At 38.5% G+C, this 19,570-nt stretch overlaps 1 protein-coding gene across 1 annotated transcript in view; it reads right to left on the minus strand.

Annotated features, from left to right (window-relative positions):
- Spt20 overlaps nt 1-19,570 on the minus strand; it is a 338,912-nt gene that overhangs the window by 132,401 nt on the left and 186,941 nt on the right. The gene's annotated exons all lie outside the window — the stretch shown is intronic.

The raw sequence follows: 19,570 nt of genomic DNA on the forward strand, positions 1-19,570 counted from the left end.
TGGCCCGATTCGAGGTCGAGCATAGGCTTCAATGTGTTAAAAAATAGATGTGCTAATATTTACTCAGTATGACTAGCGATTGTTGTTTTAAGGGTAAAGTGGGTTAGTATCATTGATCTGGAGGGTACAATTGTCGTTCCAATCTGTTATCAGGAAAGGAGACACAAGAAGTGAAGTCGCTTTATGTAGTTATCAGTTCTGCCAGAATTACCAATCTAAGATTTAAATGTCTTCGTACATAGAACATGAAACTTAAGGTAAGTGCCTGTAAATATTTATTAATACATTTGAGTCCCGAAAAACTCGGCACTCTGGATAACTCGGCCACACACACACGTGCAGAGCCGTTCAAGGTTCCACATTCCTTTGTCTCGCATCACACTCCCACCCCTCCACCATGTGTTCTGCCAGGGTTAGTCGATTTCTTAACCGCGTTGCATAACTTGATGTGAGTGAATGTGCGTGCTGTATTGTTCAGAGATGTTTCAAAGTTTGTGTGTGCTGGACAGTACTCTGCAATGGGATCTTCCGTTAAAAGAAAACAAGTGAACTTGTCTATGGAGCTAACGTTGCAGGCATTAAAGAGACTGGATAAGGGAAAAAGTGTCAGCGCAGTGGCTAAAGACTTAAGAGTCGGCAAAAATTCAATTGGAGTCTGGAAGAAGAAACGGACGGAAGTCGAGTCGTGGCGTGTTAAGAGAATGTGTACAGAAACATTGAAAGAAAGGAAAAGTATGAAGGAAGGTGACTTTAATGAGGTAAATGAAACATTTTACATTTGGTTTCGCCAAGCCAATCTTGCAAGAGAAGGCCTTGGAATTGTATGAAGAATTTTTAAAAAGACAACGATCCTAAATTTGTTGCAAGCACCGGCTCGCTTCATCGCTGGAAGAAACGCTATGGACTCCCGTAGCTTAGTATTTGTGTGGTGAAACTATCTGGGGACACGGTGATGATGATGATGATACTTGTTTAAAGGGGCCTAACATCTAGGTCATCGGCCCCTAATTGTACGAAATCCATAATCCTCCCCCGACCAGAATTCGAAAATGTGAGGATGAAGAATGAATGGATCGATATGAAGTTAAAACAATCAGTGGATCCGACCTGCGATGCCCCACATTCCCAGAAACTTAGCGTTAAACTATAGTATTACTGACCAAGGGACAGCTTCTAAAGCACAATACTGACTTGATGATGCTTGTAGTCGAAACGGGTCCAAAATCCAGGTCATCGGCACCTCAAAATGGTACTTATCGCTAGGAAAATAGAACCATGCTATGTGTCATGTTGCGTTACTAATTAATAGTAGCGTAGACTCGTGGTATTCCACACAGTATGGTGTTATTATTTATTTATTTATCGTATGATGTACACAGAAAAATTAAATAAGTATGCAAATAAGTACACAATGTATACAAACAGAAGCCTATAGTTCCAAATCAAGTCCATTGATCCATTTTAAGGCCTCCTCAGTTGCGTTATGAATGTCCTCCAAAGGACCTTGAAATGCTCTCTGTGGACACTCGACAATTACATGGTAGATGGTCTGTGAGGTAGAGTATGGTGTAATGTAATGTAATGCACATGTAATGAAATTCACACATGTAACACAGACCTATTTTGTTTCGCACACTGCGGCGGTACTTACAGGCAAGGCAAACCTATGACGTTCCTCATATAAGTGGACTAAACACAGGGACCCGCACTATCCCGTGGTGTTCCTCACAGAGTGGGTACTAAGCATAGGCAAGGCAGAACCATGGTGTCGCTAATCCCATGGTGTTCCTTATATAGGGGTACGAATCACAGGTACTGTAAAAGCCGCCAACGCACTCTATTGCTACTAATCACAAACCTCCTGTGTACCTAACATAGTGGTACGACGCGCAAATATAAGCGACTCATGGTGTTCCCCGCTTGGTGGTACTAATTACAAGTAGTATCATGGTTTTAATGTTATCATCCCTTGGTCGCCCCTTTTAGTCACCTCTTACAACAGGCAGGGGATCCCGTGGGTGTATTCTTCGTCTGTGTCCCCCACCCACAGGGGGTTCTCTGTTTAGTCTGCAAGAGGTATTTTATTTCCCTCAAGTCCACCAACAAAGCCAGTTAGGAGCCCCCTATCCACCACCTGCGACGCGCCACGTGGGACTATCACCTCTCCCCCTGCCACGCCAGCGTAGTAGGTTCGTGGCCCCTGGGGACACGGAGGGTACATCTCAGTTTAAGGAAAACTTTCAGAAATTTATCGAAGTTGAAGGTTTGACGGAGAGCAATTGTAGAATTGTGATGAAACAGGGTTAAATTATAAACTGTTCCCAGCAAAAAGTCTTGCTTTCAAGGAAAAACAGTCAGCCCCAGGTTTTAAAAAGAGCAAGGAGAGGGTAACTATCCTAGCATGCAGTAATAAAGCAGGTGAGCACAAATTAAAACTTGGTCTCCATAGGAAAATCAAAGAAACCACGTACATTTAAGCACACTGAAATGGATAAACTTTCAGTCTGGTACCAAAATCAGTCACATGCTTGGATGAGCTGTGCAATTTTCAAAGAATGGTTCCATGAAGTATTTGTTCCATCGGTTGAGCAGCCAAGGAAGGCTATTCTGATTCTGGACAACGCGTCTTCGCATCCAGATACTGAAGAGTTAAAAAATGGGGACATACGAGCAATGTTTTTACCACCCAACATCACAGAGTTATGCCAACCAGTGGACCAAGCAGTTCTAGTTAGTCTCAAAAGAAAATATAGGCGCAAGCTGTTAACCTCACTACTTTCTGTAAACGATGATGGTCAAGGTCTAATCCAGAACTTAAAAATATTAACCTGTTAGATGTTGTTGGATGGGTGGCGAACGCCTGGAATGAGTTAAGAGTCATTATCACTAGTTCATTCCTGGCGAAAACCCCTTGATCAAGAGGGAAATGAGTTTGTTGAACCTGATGATGCAGAAAATGTAAGCTTAGTTGACCTCCTGAAAAGAGTTCCTGAATGTGCAGAAAATGATGTCGAACAGTGCCAGAATGATACCGAGCAAGACATTATATCTGATGCAGAAATTATTGCTGCCATCACATTTAAAGAAAAAATGCCAGAAAATGATTAAGACGTTGAAGTTGAGGACTCCACTGTACAAGCTCCTAAAATATCATGTAGTAAGGGACTAAAGGCCTTCAGTATTTTGAACAACAAGGTGCGTCAGTAATGGACTTACTGTTCCTTCGTCGTCTTTGTGATGAAGTAGCAAAACGCAGAGTGCAGTCGGAAGACAACAGGATATTTCGCACTTCTTTTATAAAAAGTAGCCAGTGTTTGTAAAATTGGCTAGTTAATTTTCATTGTAGACAGCTTTATGCCTTCCTAAAATATTTTTCTGAGGTACGTATTATGAGGTAAATTACTCTACACTGTATACAGTATTCCTGTAGTAATGGCCCTATGCCTTCATAAAGCCTTTGTGTAAGGGTATTTGGGCAGCTTATTCTCTGTTATATTCTCAAGCAAAGAATATGTACAAGAACAGTACTGTATTTTCCCAGAAAACACTCTTACTTCTTTTTTACCCCATTCCCAATAACCCGACATTTTTACACACCCAGCCAACCTTCAGTCCATATTAAGCCGAGTTTTTGGGACTCTACTGTATATATAGTTAATTGTTATAGTCAGAAACAATGACACCAAGCCAAGTATTTGGTATATCACTGCTGAAGATCGCACTTGTGGCGCACAACTACTGCAGCTGCTGTTGTACAATTTGAGTGTGAACTTCTCATTGTCAAATTTACACTTGAGGTCTTACACTTTTGATCCTTGCCACATATTTTTAAAAATCGAAGATCACACCACTTGTGCAGCAAATTAAAGATAAATGATAATAATGTAATTCAGTACAAGTGAAAAAGATCTATCACTTACAAAAAAACATTGTTAATGAGACATTTTTTAAAAAGTATTAAGGAATAAAGTTTTTACATGTGCATTATGTGGATTACTTATTCTCACAACAAGGCAGTACCCTTTCACCCTTACTTTTTATCACTGTGAGGGTTGAAGTCATGGATGAAGTCATGAAAGAAATTAAGCAGAAGAACAATATGGACATCAATGCATTTGCATTTGCAGACGATGTAGTAATTTGGGGAAATACAGAGAAGGAAGTCCAAGAGAGGCTGAACACCTGGAATGAACATTTGAAAGCACACGGATTAACAATAACTTAATCAAAAACTGTTACTATATCTGTCAACAGGCAGAAGAAGAAAGGAAAAATAATGCTGGAAGGTACACAGCTGGAAACAGTAGACCAATATAAATATCTTGGGTGCATCATTTCAAGTGATAACAGAATACAGCATGAGATTAACAACCGCATTCAAAAATTAGCTCAGTTTTACCATCAAGTTCGGAACCTCCTCTGGAGCGAACAAGTTCCCTTAAGATCAAAGCAGATTCTATTCCAATCATACTTCACCCCCATAACAACATATGGCCTAGAAACCTGCACAACAACCCAACAAGTGGATAGCAAACTACAAGCCGCAGAAATGAAGTTCCTACGAACTATGGTACAGAAGACAAAAAGGGACAAGGTAAGGAATGAAAGAATAAGGGCGGAAGCTGGTGTGTACCCATCCCTGAATGAAAAAGTGACAAGGGCCCGTTTGAAATGGTTTGGCCATGTCAAACGATCGGACGATAGGACAGTAAAACAATGGCTACACACAGTCGTGGCCGGAAAGCGTCTGATAGGAAGACCTAGGAAGAGATGGCTGGACCAAGTGAAAGAGGACATAGGAACAAGAGGAGTCAGCTTGGATGTCATCTTGAGAGAAGAGTGGTACATGGACAGACAGAAGTGGAGAGTGCTCGTAAACCACACCCGGGCAACTGGAGTGGAAAACTGATGATGATGATGATGATGATGATGATGATGATGACTTATTCTCACAAGCAACTTTTAAAAACACCTTTGTATATGCTTTACATATTAAACTGAGTTGACACTAGGGACCATTCTGTGATCAGTTATAATCTTACTAACGTAAATAAGTTCTAAGCAAGACATTTTAACATGATATTGAGGAATTACTTGCACCACAATATTACATTTTTCAATATTCAAATATTCAAGTATGTGGATGTGGTTTCTCCATAACTATAGTCAGTGGTGGTTGAATATTCAATGTGTGGAAAGACTTTGAACAGTATGCATAGCAATTTATTAGCTAGTTTGTCTTTGATATTGATAGCACCTCTTTCTACACCATTCACTTCAACATGCCTGTTGATAGTCTTGCCATAGATTAGCTTGGACTTGATTGCTATCAAATCTGTAATGATAAAACCAACTTTTACAATTTCATGCTGAAAGGATCTCTTTGCTTCAGTCAAAAGAGCTCGTACTTAAGAAGTAATTCCTGTCTCTCCTTTGGAATGGCCGATGTAAGATTTAAAAACTTTTCTGGCGTGGTAGTTGCAAAATGCTTAGAGATTTTAGAGCTGTGAATGACTTGTTGATTAATAATATGCAAATTGTAATGATGTTATCACCAAATTGGCTTGCAAAAAGCTTGAATCTACAGAATAAAGCAATTTGAATTTAAATCACCTTGTTTAGCACATTCATAAATCTTATTCAGTTGATTCATTTTTCAATTGATGCGTCCTTTCTTTTAAAGTGTGGCCGTTGTTGAACAGCAATGAACAGAAAACGGTAAAGCAACAGAAGTCCTTGTGATATACGTTTTGTCTTGTTATCATTTAATTTTGTCTTGTTATCATGTTGGGTAAACAAAAACATTTAAAGAACTGAAGTGTTTATGCAAAGTAAATTATTGTATGAAGCTTTCTTATTTAAAAGAATTATTATTCCTATTGAAATCTTAAATAGTGCTTGCCTTGGAGGGCCGGGGAAATTCAATGCTACTGTGGGAGGAAACTTACCTAAAGAGCTTTATGGAGTCACCGGTTTGGTGCTCATGATTTAATTAGTTTAAGAAGAAAAACAGAAAATCCACCCTTCAGCCCTTCATAATTTTAAAAGCTCTTCTGGATGGTCAGGCGATGGCGTTCCGATGTCTCCTGTTTTCTGCTGCCGATTGGTTTCTGTTGCAATAGCTGCGATACCATGGTCCTTCTTCAAATGATGGTGCCTGTTTGGAGGCTGTTATGTGTCTGTTGGCCACTAAATTCCGACGATGGAGCGGGCAGGTGTAAGTCAGTTCACGGCTCAAGTGAGCTGAAAGGAAGCTTCGCTGGTGACCTCAGTGGGACTGAACGTGAATGGAGGTCCTTGACATAGGCCGTGTTCAGCACCTTCATTAATCAGCGATACCGGTGGTCGCCTGGTGTCTCTTCGACCTGGATAGACGTTCCTGAAGTGAACGCAGTGTTCTAGTGTCAAGTGTCGGATAGGATGTGTAGTCACAACATCCTCACTAAAAGTTAAAAGATATTTGTCTCGAGCGTTGCTCAATTTTAAGAGGGGGGAGGATGTGGCCGTTGTTGAACAGCAATGAACAGAAAATAGTAAAGCAACAGAAGTCCTTGTGATATAAATTTTGTCTTGTTATCATTTAATTTTGTCTTGTTATCATGTTGGGTAAACAAAAACATTTAAAGAACTGAAGTGTTTATGCAAAGTAAATTATTGTACGAAGCTTTCTTATTTAAAAGAATTATTATTCCATATTTAGGCCTATGAAGAAATGGACTATGAAGAAGATTTATGGTATTTACATTTCCTGATTTAAATTGTATTTTTCTGTAAATTATAGAAAGGGATTTGGAATTTTTATACATGACTCGTGAGGCAGGGTGTGCCACGTGTAAGTGGCCCTTTCCTGTCGTTTTGTAATATCCGCTAATATGAAATATGTGATTCCAGAAGATAATCATCATTGGCCAAAAGTACAAGTGTTTTTATTGGCCGGTATATTAGAATTTTTAATTGGTGAATGTGGCAAACTGGAGTGTTGCTATTGGTCATTTCTAATCACTCTATTTCCTGTTTACGGCTCCTCACGTGTGCAAGTCACTTGGTCCGCGTCTTTGAATTTGGAGCACTACCGTCCGTCCCACCATGGGTCTTCTGCCGCCTAAGGTAAGCGCATTTTTGCCTTATGCTATTTAAATGCACTCTTATGTTTCGGAAAATTCCCACTTAATGTAAATTCAGTAATTATGTAGAAGTTCATCTCATGTGCCGGAGTTTCCCCTAGTTTTCCACATTTTCCAAAATAGAGCATTTATATCACTTAGCATTTATGCTAGTCCGCAACGTTGATTTATGAGGCAGACCTTCTTTTCTAACTCTAGTTGTAATTGTAGTAACTGTAACACTTTCTTGAATTGTGTAATTAATTTGGTTTCGTTCAAGGTTGCCTCCTATCATTCTGTAAATTCTGGATCTGTATGTCAAAGTTTGTTCGTGACCGAAGAGCTTCATTGTTTCCCTTATACTTCTTTGTTTTGTATCTCAAGTATCAGTTCATCCGCAGTTCATTTGTGCGCTAATTTATAATTGTATGTTCATTTTCTTAATAATTATTTGTCTGTTGGGTGTATTATTGTAAGTCTTTTCTCCCCCATAACGTTATACCTTCCATAGACCTCGTAGGGTTTCCAAGCACCTTCCACTCCCCTGTCTTAGTTGTCATTTTTAGGCCTGTAAGTGTTCCCTTGTATTTGATTTAATATTGCGTATCGAAAGATACTCGGCACATTTCCATGTTTTGATGTGAATTCACCGCCACTGTGTCATTTTTCTATCTCCTTATTCATATTATTAAGTATTATATTATTTACTACTGGTATTACTTTTTTATTATTATTATTATTACTATTCTTATATTATTATTTCGCATTATTATTATTATGCCGGCCCCGTGGTGTAGGAGTAGCGTGCCTGCCTCTTACCCGGAGGCCCCGGGTTCGATTCCCGGCCAGGTCAGGGATTTTTACCTGGACCTGAGGGCTGGTTCGAGGTCCACTCAGCCTACGTGATTAGAATTGAGGAGCTATCTGACGGTGAGATAGTGGCCCCGGTCTCGAAAGCCAAGAATAACGGCCGAGAGGATTCGTTGTGCTAACCACACGACACCTCGCAATCTGCAGGCCTTCGGGCTGAGCAGCGGTCGCTTGGTAGGCCAAGGCCCTTCAAGGGCTGTAATGCCATGGGGTTTGGTTTGGTTTATTATTATTATTATTATTATTATTATTATTATTATTATTATTATTATTATTATTATTATTATTATTATTACGTGTAAGCGTAATTGTCTGGATTATGGTTAAATAAAGTGATATTACTTTCTTCTGCTTCACTGTAAGTGCTTTTTTCTTCCTACTGTACCGTTTTCATCGTCCTGATAACGGAATAAAGGATGTCATACGGTGTTAAAAGTTTGCCATGCACGGTAATGAGATCGCAAAGATTATGTCGTTGAGCTATACATCTAAAAAGAATGAATATATTAAGTGAATTAGGCCGTGATTTCAGAATATATATATAATACAGACGCATAAAATCAAGGAGGCCATGCATGTGACGGCAAAGAAGTTCATTTGGCGAATTAAGTATGCCTAGGTCATGGAGTCAGACGTAAAATTATAAAGGATCCATGCGGCCGTGATAAAAAAATAATAGAAAGTTTTAAAATTGTTAAAAAAGAGGAAGAGTGTGAACAATAAAAAAATTTGGTACGCAAAGCTTTGAAGTAAGCTTATCCAAGAAGAAAAATAATCCTCGCGGAAAGAAGAGGGGAGATATTTCAATTAATAAGAGCTGAAGAACCTGCACAGTGAAGAAATTTTAGAATTACGCCTATATCTGATCAAATATCGAGGCGGAAAGTCAGAAGAAGTTGAATAGTATCCGGACAGTAGTCGGAATATAGACCGAAGGCCGTTACGAAATACCAAGTCAAATTTAACGAATTATAGGTTGATTGGCTGGATAAAAAAATAATTAAAAGCTAGTTTGATAATTTACCTGTTAAAATCTGTCACAAGGAATTGACATTGAATTTCTGACATAATAACCTGAAACAAAAATATAATCTAGATTCTTTGTAGAACATTCTGAAGGATATGGACGTGATATTAATTGCCATATTGGAAATGTTTCTTTCACATATGACTAACGGCTACAACATGAGAGGCTAAATCGGAGATGGAGCCGACTTTCCGACGTAGACCGCCCAGCTGTTCCTGCTAACCCGAGTTTTGAGACTACAACCTGATGGTGACGTAACGGATGTTGGGGACATTCTACGCAGACCTAAGATGACAAAATCGGAGCTTAACCCAGTCATCTAACATCAGCAGCCGCAAGCCAAGTTCCAAAGAATTATTTTATTATCTTGAAACTAATGTGTCGTAGACGTAGTATTTAAATATTTGTAGTGAACATTGGTATGTTGTTTGATATGGAGTTCTTCGTGACAAAATCTCAATCGATACTATCTTTGCAATGAGATTATCCTAGATGATTTATTATTATGGGGGTAGGTATTTCTTCCAGAGTTTATAATCAATGTCATAATATAGGAAGGTTTATAATTGAACAAGGAGAGATTTAAAGTGATGTTTTTAACCATTATGGGATTGAAACAACGTATACAAAGAGACATATCCCAGACGTAATGTTTAAAAGAAGATAGTTGATTTCGGAGTAACTTAGATCTGATTACTATTACGACGCGATGACATGTGAGTAAATATTAACTTGTTTAGTTTATACTTGTGTTTCATTTACAGGATATCGTGTTCATGTGTATTTTAAATGAAATTTAACCCAGAAATGTACCGTTGCAGTACATTAATGATATGTTAAGATGATTTGCCGCCTAGTTGGAAGTGATAATGTTTACGTAGGGAAGTTAGGATTTGAGTGACATGTTGATGTGGTTTTACGAATAATTATTCGCTGAGATATATTTATGGGAATGATTGACGAGATATTATGATAATTAATATTGGTAAATGGAGAGATAGATGTGCTTATGGATAATTTTGGTGGTAAATACGACGTATTACTGGCCAATGGTGATGTTTGACATATGCGGCATGATATTAAAATGGTAATGCGAGATATATTGGGTTAGTGGTACATGAATACAATGAAATACATCGTAGATTTCATACGTGGGTTACCGTAAACTGTCTTCAGATTAAATATCCAAATAAGAAATAAATAAGGGGAACTTGTTGTCTTCATAGAGAATATGTCAACGTTGTAATGAATGTTATTTGAAGTTTGGTATCGAGAATGTCTTTAACTGATAGAGCAACTTCGTAATTTGAATCTCTACCACAATTAAATAAAATAGGTTACCAATTACATTCCTACGAATTTTATGATACTTGACTGGACATTGGTGAAACCATAAATCATAATAGGTATAATTTCTATTTGAACTATGATAATAATAATTGTTCTTTATACGATACCTACATTTAATTTTAGGATGTTATTTGAATATTTTAACCAAATGACATGGTCAAAGTGACCAATATTTTTCATTTAAAGATCGATATATATTTGAAATAGCCATATTGAGCTGTTATATACTTGGAACTTACTTGCAACTGCTGACGTTACAATAATGGAAGACATATATTTGTTAGTGACAGAATATCAATTTAATATCGACGAAAATAAGCATTTTTTTTTTTTTAGAAAGAAACAAAAGCTGATGGACTCAGATTAAGCATATTTATTATGAAATTTACTAAGGCTTAGGGACTTAGTTTTTTTTAACCTATATTAATTTTTTATGCTTATCAATTAATTGTCATTATTATTATGAGATAATTAATTTCAGAGAATATTTAATTACATCCTCAACAGATAAGAATATGTACTTACGATTTATGTGATTAAGAGAATTTCTTCTTTATTTTTATGATGCGGATAATAAGTGCAAGAGGATCAATTGAATCAGATTGTAGATAGATTAAATTTAAATTTTTCCATATAGAGAGGAGGAAGATAATTGATGTAAATAAATGTTATCAGATTTTCTTTTATGATTCTAGAATCATGAAATAAACTAAAGATTATTCAATTAGAGGTTATTATTGAAGATAGGCTAAGAACTACCTGCAGAAAATTTCTGTAAAGACGTAAAACGGATGTATATATAACGAAACCCTCTGTGCAAAACATAATTTATCTACTGTGAGAATGTTCAGAATGAGTGGGAGGATGGATGAAAGTTATGGGGTCCCGAGTGATTGAGACGGTAAATGTGTATGAGTGAGCCGGCCTAGCTAAAATGTGTGTGTGTGTGTGTGCGTGTGTGTGTGTGTGTGTGTGTGTGTGTGTGTGTGTGTGTGTGTGTCGAATGACTTGAATGTTGAACAGGTCTTGTGAGTATTACTGTATGTAAATATGCCTATGTAAATATTTTAACTGTATATAAGAACATCATGTAGAATGTAATTGTATATTTGTATATTATAATTTTAAGTGGTGATGGAGGCACTTTTGTGTATATGGGGCTATGCCCTTTCTCCATTCACCATCCCTAAATTGTAACTACAATTAGTGGAAAATAAATAATAATAATAATAATAATAATAATAATAATAATAATAATAATAATAATAATAATAATAATATTAATAATAATAATAATAATAATAATAATAACATTATGGTATAGATGATTTTGAATTAATTAATTTTTAAAAAAATATTTTTTTTCTTTTCTTTTCTTCGAATGATTGGACTTGGACAACTTGACATTGATTCCGGTGGATGGATGGTATCGATGGTAATTTATTAAAAAGGAAATGCGGTTTCCTAATTGACCTCACGTAAAAATAATACTATTCACAGATGCATTTTAATTATTCCTGAGAGGTGTCGCGTGGCAATTTAAGGATTATCCTATCGATAAATATGATAAGAGGAATGAAGATTGCGATATCGCTTAAATTCTATGATGCGGTTAGTGTTTATTCAATGAATGTTAGAAGCGAGCATAGCTACCGACACTTAACATCGTTTTTCTTAAATGCATTGGTCCATTTAATGATCCGTTGAAGTGATGACTGGATGAGGGGAAAATAGCCGGAGCAATTGATGGGTCACCCAATTTGGTGCAAGAAAGAAATCCCCTCAGGATGGTGCACTACGTTATCTGGATATTCTTCAATTTCAGGCCTAAGTACTGCAGAGTTTCTTTCATTGATAATTAGGATTCTCTCAGAGGACAGGAAGGAATGTAGGCCTCCCTCAAATAATGTACAGGATACAGTAGGTGTAAAGGAGGGATGGGAAGGAAATGGGGCAATTGTAGAATACAGGTGGTCTAATGTTTTAAGGGGAAGGAGATTGCAGGCTAAGGGCTTTGTTCAGGATCAGAATTCAGGACAGGTGTCTGTTAGAAATCGGTATGAGTCCATGAAAGTAGAACAACCGAGGGAAGATGAGGAACAGGGAACTGTTGCTGAGATGTGTGGAAGTAGGAGGAAGGGAAAAGGTAGGAAAGGGAAATGTAGTGTAGTGGAAAGGAAAAGACAGATGGAACAGGGTCATGGGAGGGAGAAAAGGGAGGAGGAAGTAGCCTGCAGCAGTGAGAGAAGTTAGGGCTAACCAGGAGGGGAGGGGATCAAATGAGGTGGGTAGGGTTGAGGCTCTGGTCATGGGGGATTCCATCGTTAGACATGTGGGGAAAGTGTGTGGAGGAAAGGGAACCAGGGTAGAGTGTTATCCAGGAATTAGGTTGAGGCAGATGTTGAGGAAAGTAGAAGGAAGAGGGAAAAGAGAAGGTGGTAGTGTTTCACGTTGGTACTAACACCATAAGGCAAGCAAGTAACAACATACTTGTGGATGTGTGGGATCTGGTAAATACAGCACGGATGGAGTTTAAGGAAGCGGAGATTGTTATCAGTGGAATACTGTGTAGGAGGGATACTGACTGGATGAGACTATGGAGTGGGTATGTGGGAAACTTGGGTTGAGATTTCTAGATCCTAATGGGTGGGTAGGAGACAGGGATCTGCGTCCAGATGGCCTTCACTTAAACCGCAGTGGTACATATAAGTTAGGAAACTTGTTTAGAAGGGTTATAGGCAGGTACATTCAGGGAAATGGGGTGGCCTAGGGAGCGGTGTTAAGCGAACAGGGAACTGGAAATCAAGTACGGATGACATAAAAATATTAGTGCTCAACTGTAGAAGCATTGTAAACAAAGGAATCGAATTAAGTAATTTAATAGATATATACTTACCAGATATTGTAGTAGGAGTTGAATCATGGATGAGAAATGATATAATGGATGCAGAAATATTCTCATGGAACTGGAGTGTGTATCATAGAGATAGGATAGGAATGGTCGGAGGGGGAGTATTCATTCTGGTGAAAGAAGAATTTGTAAGCTACGAAAAAGTTAAGGATGAAAAACATGAAATTCTGGGTGTAAGGCTCTTCTCTAAAGATAATAGGCAACTTGATGTCTTTGGGGTGTACAGACTGGGAAAGGGTAGTGCTGACGCTGATTCAGAATTATTTGATAAGATAATCAGCTATGTTGGAAATGATATGGAAAGGAATGTCATAGTAGCAGGTGATCTCAATTGACCAAATGTCAATTGAGAAGTGACCAATGCTTAAATGGCACGTTTACGAATGTGACGTTTCTCACATGCAACTGGCTTATGTATTCCAATGACTTATGTATTCCTGGTAATGTACTAGAGAGGGCAGCACCCTCAGTTGTAAACCCAGAAGATCGTTCATTTTACGAGAGGAGTAGTATTATCTCTTTGAAGCTGATCGAAGTAGCCTTTCTATGTTTTAAATGGGTTTATAATATATTCAGACTTAGCCCATTCATGCATGTTACCTTTTATTTTGACCATTAATATTACAGGTATGTTGATCTTTGTTTTCGTTTTTGGTATTGTGATGATTCATAACTTCCCATTAATAGCAGATTGACACGCATCTTTTCTGCTCAGCTGCATGGAAGTGCCGTGTGTGTTTGTTGTTATAGTGATCATGAAATGTTGGTAACTGGGTCTCAGATTGATTCTATTTGTGCGGACTGCGTTCTTTGGTACTTTACCATCAGACGTGTTTATGCCCTCCGTCTCAACTTAAAGTTACATTCTTCTCGTATGAAGCACATGACCTGATGGATTTGAGCACGGGTGACTTTCAATCCCGTTGTAAAATTGTTTGCGTGGTGCACGCTGCTGCTTGGTATATGCGAGACCTGTTGTGTGTGGCCATGTGAGTCACATTATATAAATTTATTTTGACATTAGTAACTGGAACGGCCGTTCGTATTGCTTCCCGCTATCTACACGTGTGAATGCTTGGATGTGTGTTGCTGAGCGAGGGGAGAGGAAAGATGGTATGTCGATCGGCCCTATTTACATTTTTAGTCTGGTGTCTGTACCTTATGTTTGTTCTCGGTACAGTTTTCTTTATTCTTGCCATGTCTCTGTCTTGGGCGTTTGCTATCCCGGGAGGCCGCCATGTTTCCTTTCATATATTTAGGCTATGCCTGTGATACTCTTTGATTTTATTATTGTTCACTTGGTGCAGAGATCTGTCCCATCCCGATTTCCGCATTGATTTTTACCTGCTCGTTTTTATCCTCTGTGACGCGTGGGTCTTTGACTGCTATGGGCATTGTTGAGCGGATAATGGAGTGAGAAGAGTCGTGTTATGAACGAGACGTATCTCGTAAAAAGGACGACCGAAATTGGGCCGTGATAATGATAATAAAATTGGCATATGATGTAATGAAGGTATTTCTGAGACAGTTAGCTTGTAATTATATCTGTTTGGGTCTTGAAATAATAGTAATGCTGCGCTCACGCGTCGATGTGATGACATTAATTCGGGAAGGTACGTTTATGTAAATATCCACTTGGTATTTTTTCTTAATTATTGGTTTCCTTTTTCTTGTTTAATGTTTTTTAAAATTTTATCTTATCAATAAACCCTCATTTAATTTATTCTGCATTTCACTGATAGTAGTATTTGATTCGTATCCTTGTTCATCAACAATGAGGGTCATTTCCAGCTCAAGGCTGTGTTGTCTTGGCCTTTCCTAGTCGCGGTACACACCTCTTTTTTTCCCTGTGTGTGTGTTACGTTTGGTGTTAGATTTATATACATTATCTGTGAGGGAGTTAGGGTTTGGCACAGAAGGTAATGCGAATGACAGGAAGCATGAACAACAAATGGCAAATAAGTTAATATGGGAAGGGCAGCTGATTCAGAAAGTGATGAAACAAACTAGAGGGAAGGATATTTTGAACGTGGTGCTGATAAAACCAGATGAGCTCTATAGAGAAACTAAGTTATAGATGGTATTAGTGATCATGAAGCCGTTTTTGTCGTAGTTAAAAATAAATGTGAAAGAAAGGAAGGTATTAAAATTAGGACACTTAGGCAGTACCATATGGCTGATAAAACAGGCATGAGGGAGTTTAAAAAAAGTAACTATGATAGCTGGAAAATGGTAAATAAAAATGTAAACAGACTCTGGGATGGGTTTAAAGCAATTGTTGAGGAATGTAAAAATAGGTTTGTACCTTTAAAGGTGGTAAGGATCCACTATATTATAACAGAGAAGTGAAGAGACTAAGAACGAGGTGCAGACTGGAAAGAAATAGAGTTACAAATGGTTATGGAAGTAAGGAGAAATTGAAGGAACTTACTAGGAAATTGAATCTAGCAAAGAAGTCAGCTAAGGATAACATGATGGCAGGCATAATTGGTGGTCATACAAATTTTAGTGAAAAATGGAAGGATATGTATATGTACTCTAAGGCAGAAACAGGTTCAAAGAAGGACAATCCAGGAATCATTAATGAACAAGGGGAGTGTGTATGCGAGGATCTTCAAAAGGCAGAAGTATTCAGTCAGCAATATGTAAAGGTTGTTGGTTACAGGGATAATCTCCAGATACCGGAGGTGAGTAAGACTAAAGAAGTATTAAAATTTACCTATGATAACAATGACATTTACATTAAGATACAAAGGTTGAAAACTAGAAAAGCGGCTGGAATTGATAAGATTTCTGGGGATATACTAAAGGCAATGGGTTGGGATACAGTACCATATCTGAAATACTTATTTGATTATTGTTTGGTTGAAGGAGCTATACCAAATGAATGGAGAGTTGCTATAGTAGCCCCTGTGTATAAAGGAAAGGATGATAGACATAAAGCTGAAAATTACAGGCCAGTCAGTTTAACATGCATTGTATATAAGCTATGGGAAAGCATTCTTTCTGATTATATTAGACATGTTTGCAAAATTAATAACTGGTTTGACAAAAGGCAGTTTGGGTTTAGGAAAGGTTATTCCACTGAAACTCAGCTTGTAGAATTTCAGCAAGATATAGCAGATATCCTGGATTCAGGAGGCCAAATGGACTGTATTGCGATTGACCAATCTACGGCATTTTATAGGATAGATCATGGAAGACTACTGGCAAAAATGAGTGCTATTGGACTAGAAAAAAGAGTGACTGAATGGGTGGCCATATTTCTAGAAAATAGAACTCAGAGAATTAGAGTAGGCGAAGCTTTATCAGACCCTGTAATAATTAGGAGGGGAATTCCTCAAGGCAGTATTATTGGACCTTTATGTTTTCTTATATATATATCAATGATAGCGTAAAGAAGTGGAATCAGAGATAAGGCTGTTTGCAGATGATGTTATTCTGTACAGAGTAATAAATAAGTTACAAGATTGTGAGCGGCTGCAGGGGACCTAGATAGTGTTGTGAGATGGACGTTGGGCAAAGGTATGATGATGAACAGGTTAAAAGTCAGGTTGTGAGTTTCACAAATAAGAAAAGTCCTCTCAGTTTTAATTACTGCGTTGATGGGGTGAAAGTTCCTTTTGGGGATCATTGTAAGTACCTAGGTGTTAATATAAGAAAAGACTTTCATTGGGGTAATCACATAAATATGATTGTTAATAAAGGGTGCAGATCTCTGCACATGGTTATGAGGGTATTTAGAGGTTGTAGTAAGGATATAAAGGAGAGGGCATATAAGTCTCTGGTAAGAACCCAACTAGAGTATGGTTCCAGTGTATGGGACCCTCACCAGGATTACTTGATTCAAGAACTGGAAAAAATCCAAAGAAAAGCAGCTCGATTTGTTCTGGGTGATTTCTGACAAAAGAGTAGCGTTACAAAAAATGTTGCAATGTTTGGGCTGGGAAGACTTGGGAGAAAGAAGACGAGCTGCTCGATTAAGTGGTATGTTATACCAATATAAATGGTCCGTTATTGGACATTATAAATTTTCCAGCTAACTCATTCCTGGTTGCCAGCGTTTCGCCCTCGTGTGCTAGGTTGGGCTCATCAGTTGGTACCTAGCACACCTACCAAGACGCTGGCTAGTGCATACCGTGGAGGCCACTGCGTAGGCCACTTGGAGCCACCGGCAGTGCCAATGCACTACGAGAGACTTTGTCTCATTACCAAAAATTGATGCCTGCTTGGCCATCAGATGATATAGATGTTGATTCCCATAGGGAATCTGAAATAATGAGACAAAGTCTCTCGTAGTGCATTGGCACTGCCGATGGTTCCAAATGGCCTACGCAGTGGCCTCCACGGTATGCTCTAGCCAACGTCTTGGTAGGTGAGCTAGGTACCAACTGATGAGTCCAACCTAGCACACGAGGGCGAAACGCTGACAACCAGGAATGAGTTAGCTGGAAAATTTATAATGTCCAATAAGGGACCATTTATATTGGTATTATAAATTTACTCATTCGGGACAAATATTTCAGATTCCCTATGGGAATCAGCATCTATATCATAAGTGGTATGTTCCGAGCTGTCAGTGGAGAGATGACGTAGGAGGAAATCAGTAGACGAATATGTTTGAGTGGTGTCTTTAAAAGTAGGAAAGATCACAATATGAAGATAAAGTTGGAGTTCAAGAGGACGAATTGGGGCAAATATTTGTTTATAGGAAGGGGAGTTGGGGATTGGAATAACTTACCAAGGGAAATGTTCAATAATTTTCCAATTTCTTTGTGATCATTTAAGAGAAGGCTAGGAAAACAACATGTAGGGAATCTGCCACCTGGGTGACTGCCCTAAATGCAGATCAGTAGTGATTGATTGATTGATTGATTGATTGATTGAGGTTCTTCCTTTTAAGTGGACATCTTGAAAGTGAACGCGTTTGTTTGTTCTCTGAAAAATCTTCAAATACAGGTGGGCTGACATTTGGAGGAAGAACTTCTGTTACTGTGCCGACATAGTCTGAGTCCTTAAAACGATGGCTGCTTGGGTTCATCGAGCGAGATGGCCGAGTAGATCAGGTCACATAGCAGTGAGCTTGCATTTAGGGGATGCTGGGTTCAAACCCCCCCAAACCCCACTGCCAGCAACCCTGACGATGGTTACTCATTTCTGCACCAAGAAGTTGCTGAGACTGTACCTTAATTAAGGCCACAGTTGCTTCCACCCCAATCCTAGCCCTGTCCTATACCACTGTCACCGTAAGCTGTCTCGAGCTAGTGAGACATAAAATTACCAAGAAAAGAACACTTGTGTTTCACAGAGATCTCAGTCTTTTACCTTGACAAGAAATTGCCAAACTACATTTATTTTTTAACAAATCTTTCAGAAATTTATGAAATGAAACGCCACATCCTTTTACGGCCTTTGATTTGTGATTCAATGGTATACAATTTTTAATTTTCATATTACGTACAGTATAACCCTACCAGTCCAAACTAACTGGAACCGAAGTCAGTTCGGATTAGCAAAAATTTGGATTAACAGGGGTTAATTTATATCAATATGATATGAAATCTAGAAGTTAATTCTACTCGTAAAGTGCAGTGTTATTTTCGTGAAGCGACGCCACTGTTGAAAGCAAGTTTGTGAAGGTCAATTACGCAATCCCAAAAGTATTTTCATACTACAGTACGATGAGCCAAGTTAAAACGTGTGTGTGTGTACAAGTTGCAGGAGGAGAGAAACAAATACTCGGATAAGAATGATGAGTTGCAGGGATGTTGGGAACAGTGGCGAAGCGTGAACTAAGTAAAGGCGGGATTCCACTGAGGCAACATTTGGGCGACATGGAGATGCGGCTGGCAACAAATGTTGCTCTTTGTAGCATGCGGCTTGTTGTCAGTCGGGCACAAAAGATGTGGTATGCTACATGTGTTGCCGGGTGTAGCATGCGTCACTTGTGGAGACTTGTCGCCAACTACAAACGTTATTCCATCAAGGCAACCAAGACAACAGTTCCTCACTCGACTTTGACCGGCTGGTGACAGCTATACTTCCTTGTTTTGAATTTCTCAACCTACCATCTCATGAATCATCCCGGAAATGTGCATGGCGCGGAGTGATCCAAGCTGATAAGGCATGGAGCCCTTGGCAAACAAACCACGTCGGAATTTTCAAGAGGCGAAAGCCATTAGTGATGATTTTTTTGAATACTTTGTCAGATGAAGGTCGTGTACCATTACAGAATCTGTATGCCTAAAGGTACGGGAAGATTTAGAAACTTCTTGTTTACTGGAATTTAATGATATTTTAAAATTTAAA

This window comes from Anabrus simplex, chromosome 3 (assembly GCF_040414725.1).
Source record: "Anabrus simplex isolate iqAnaSimp1 chromosome 3, ASM4041472v1, whole genome shotgun sequence".
In the NCBI taxonomy this organism is placed as follows: Eukaryota; Metazoa; Arthropoda; class Insecta; order Orthoptera; family Tettigoniidae; genus Anabrus; species Anabrus simplex.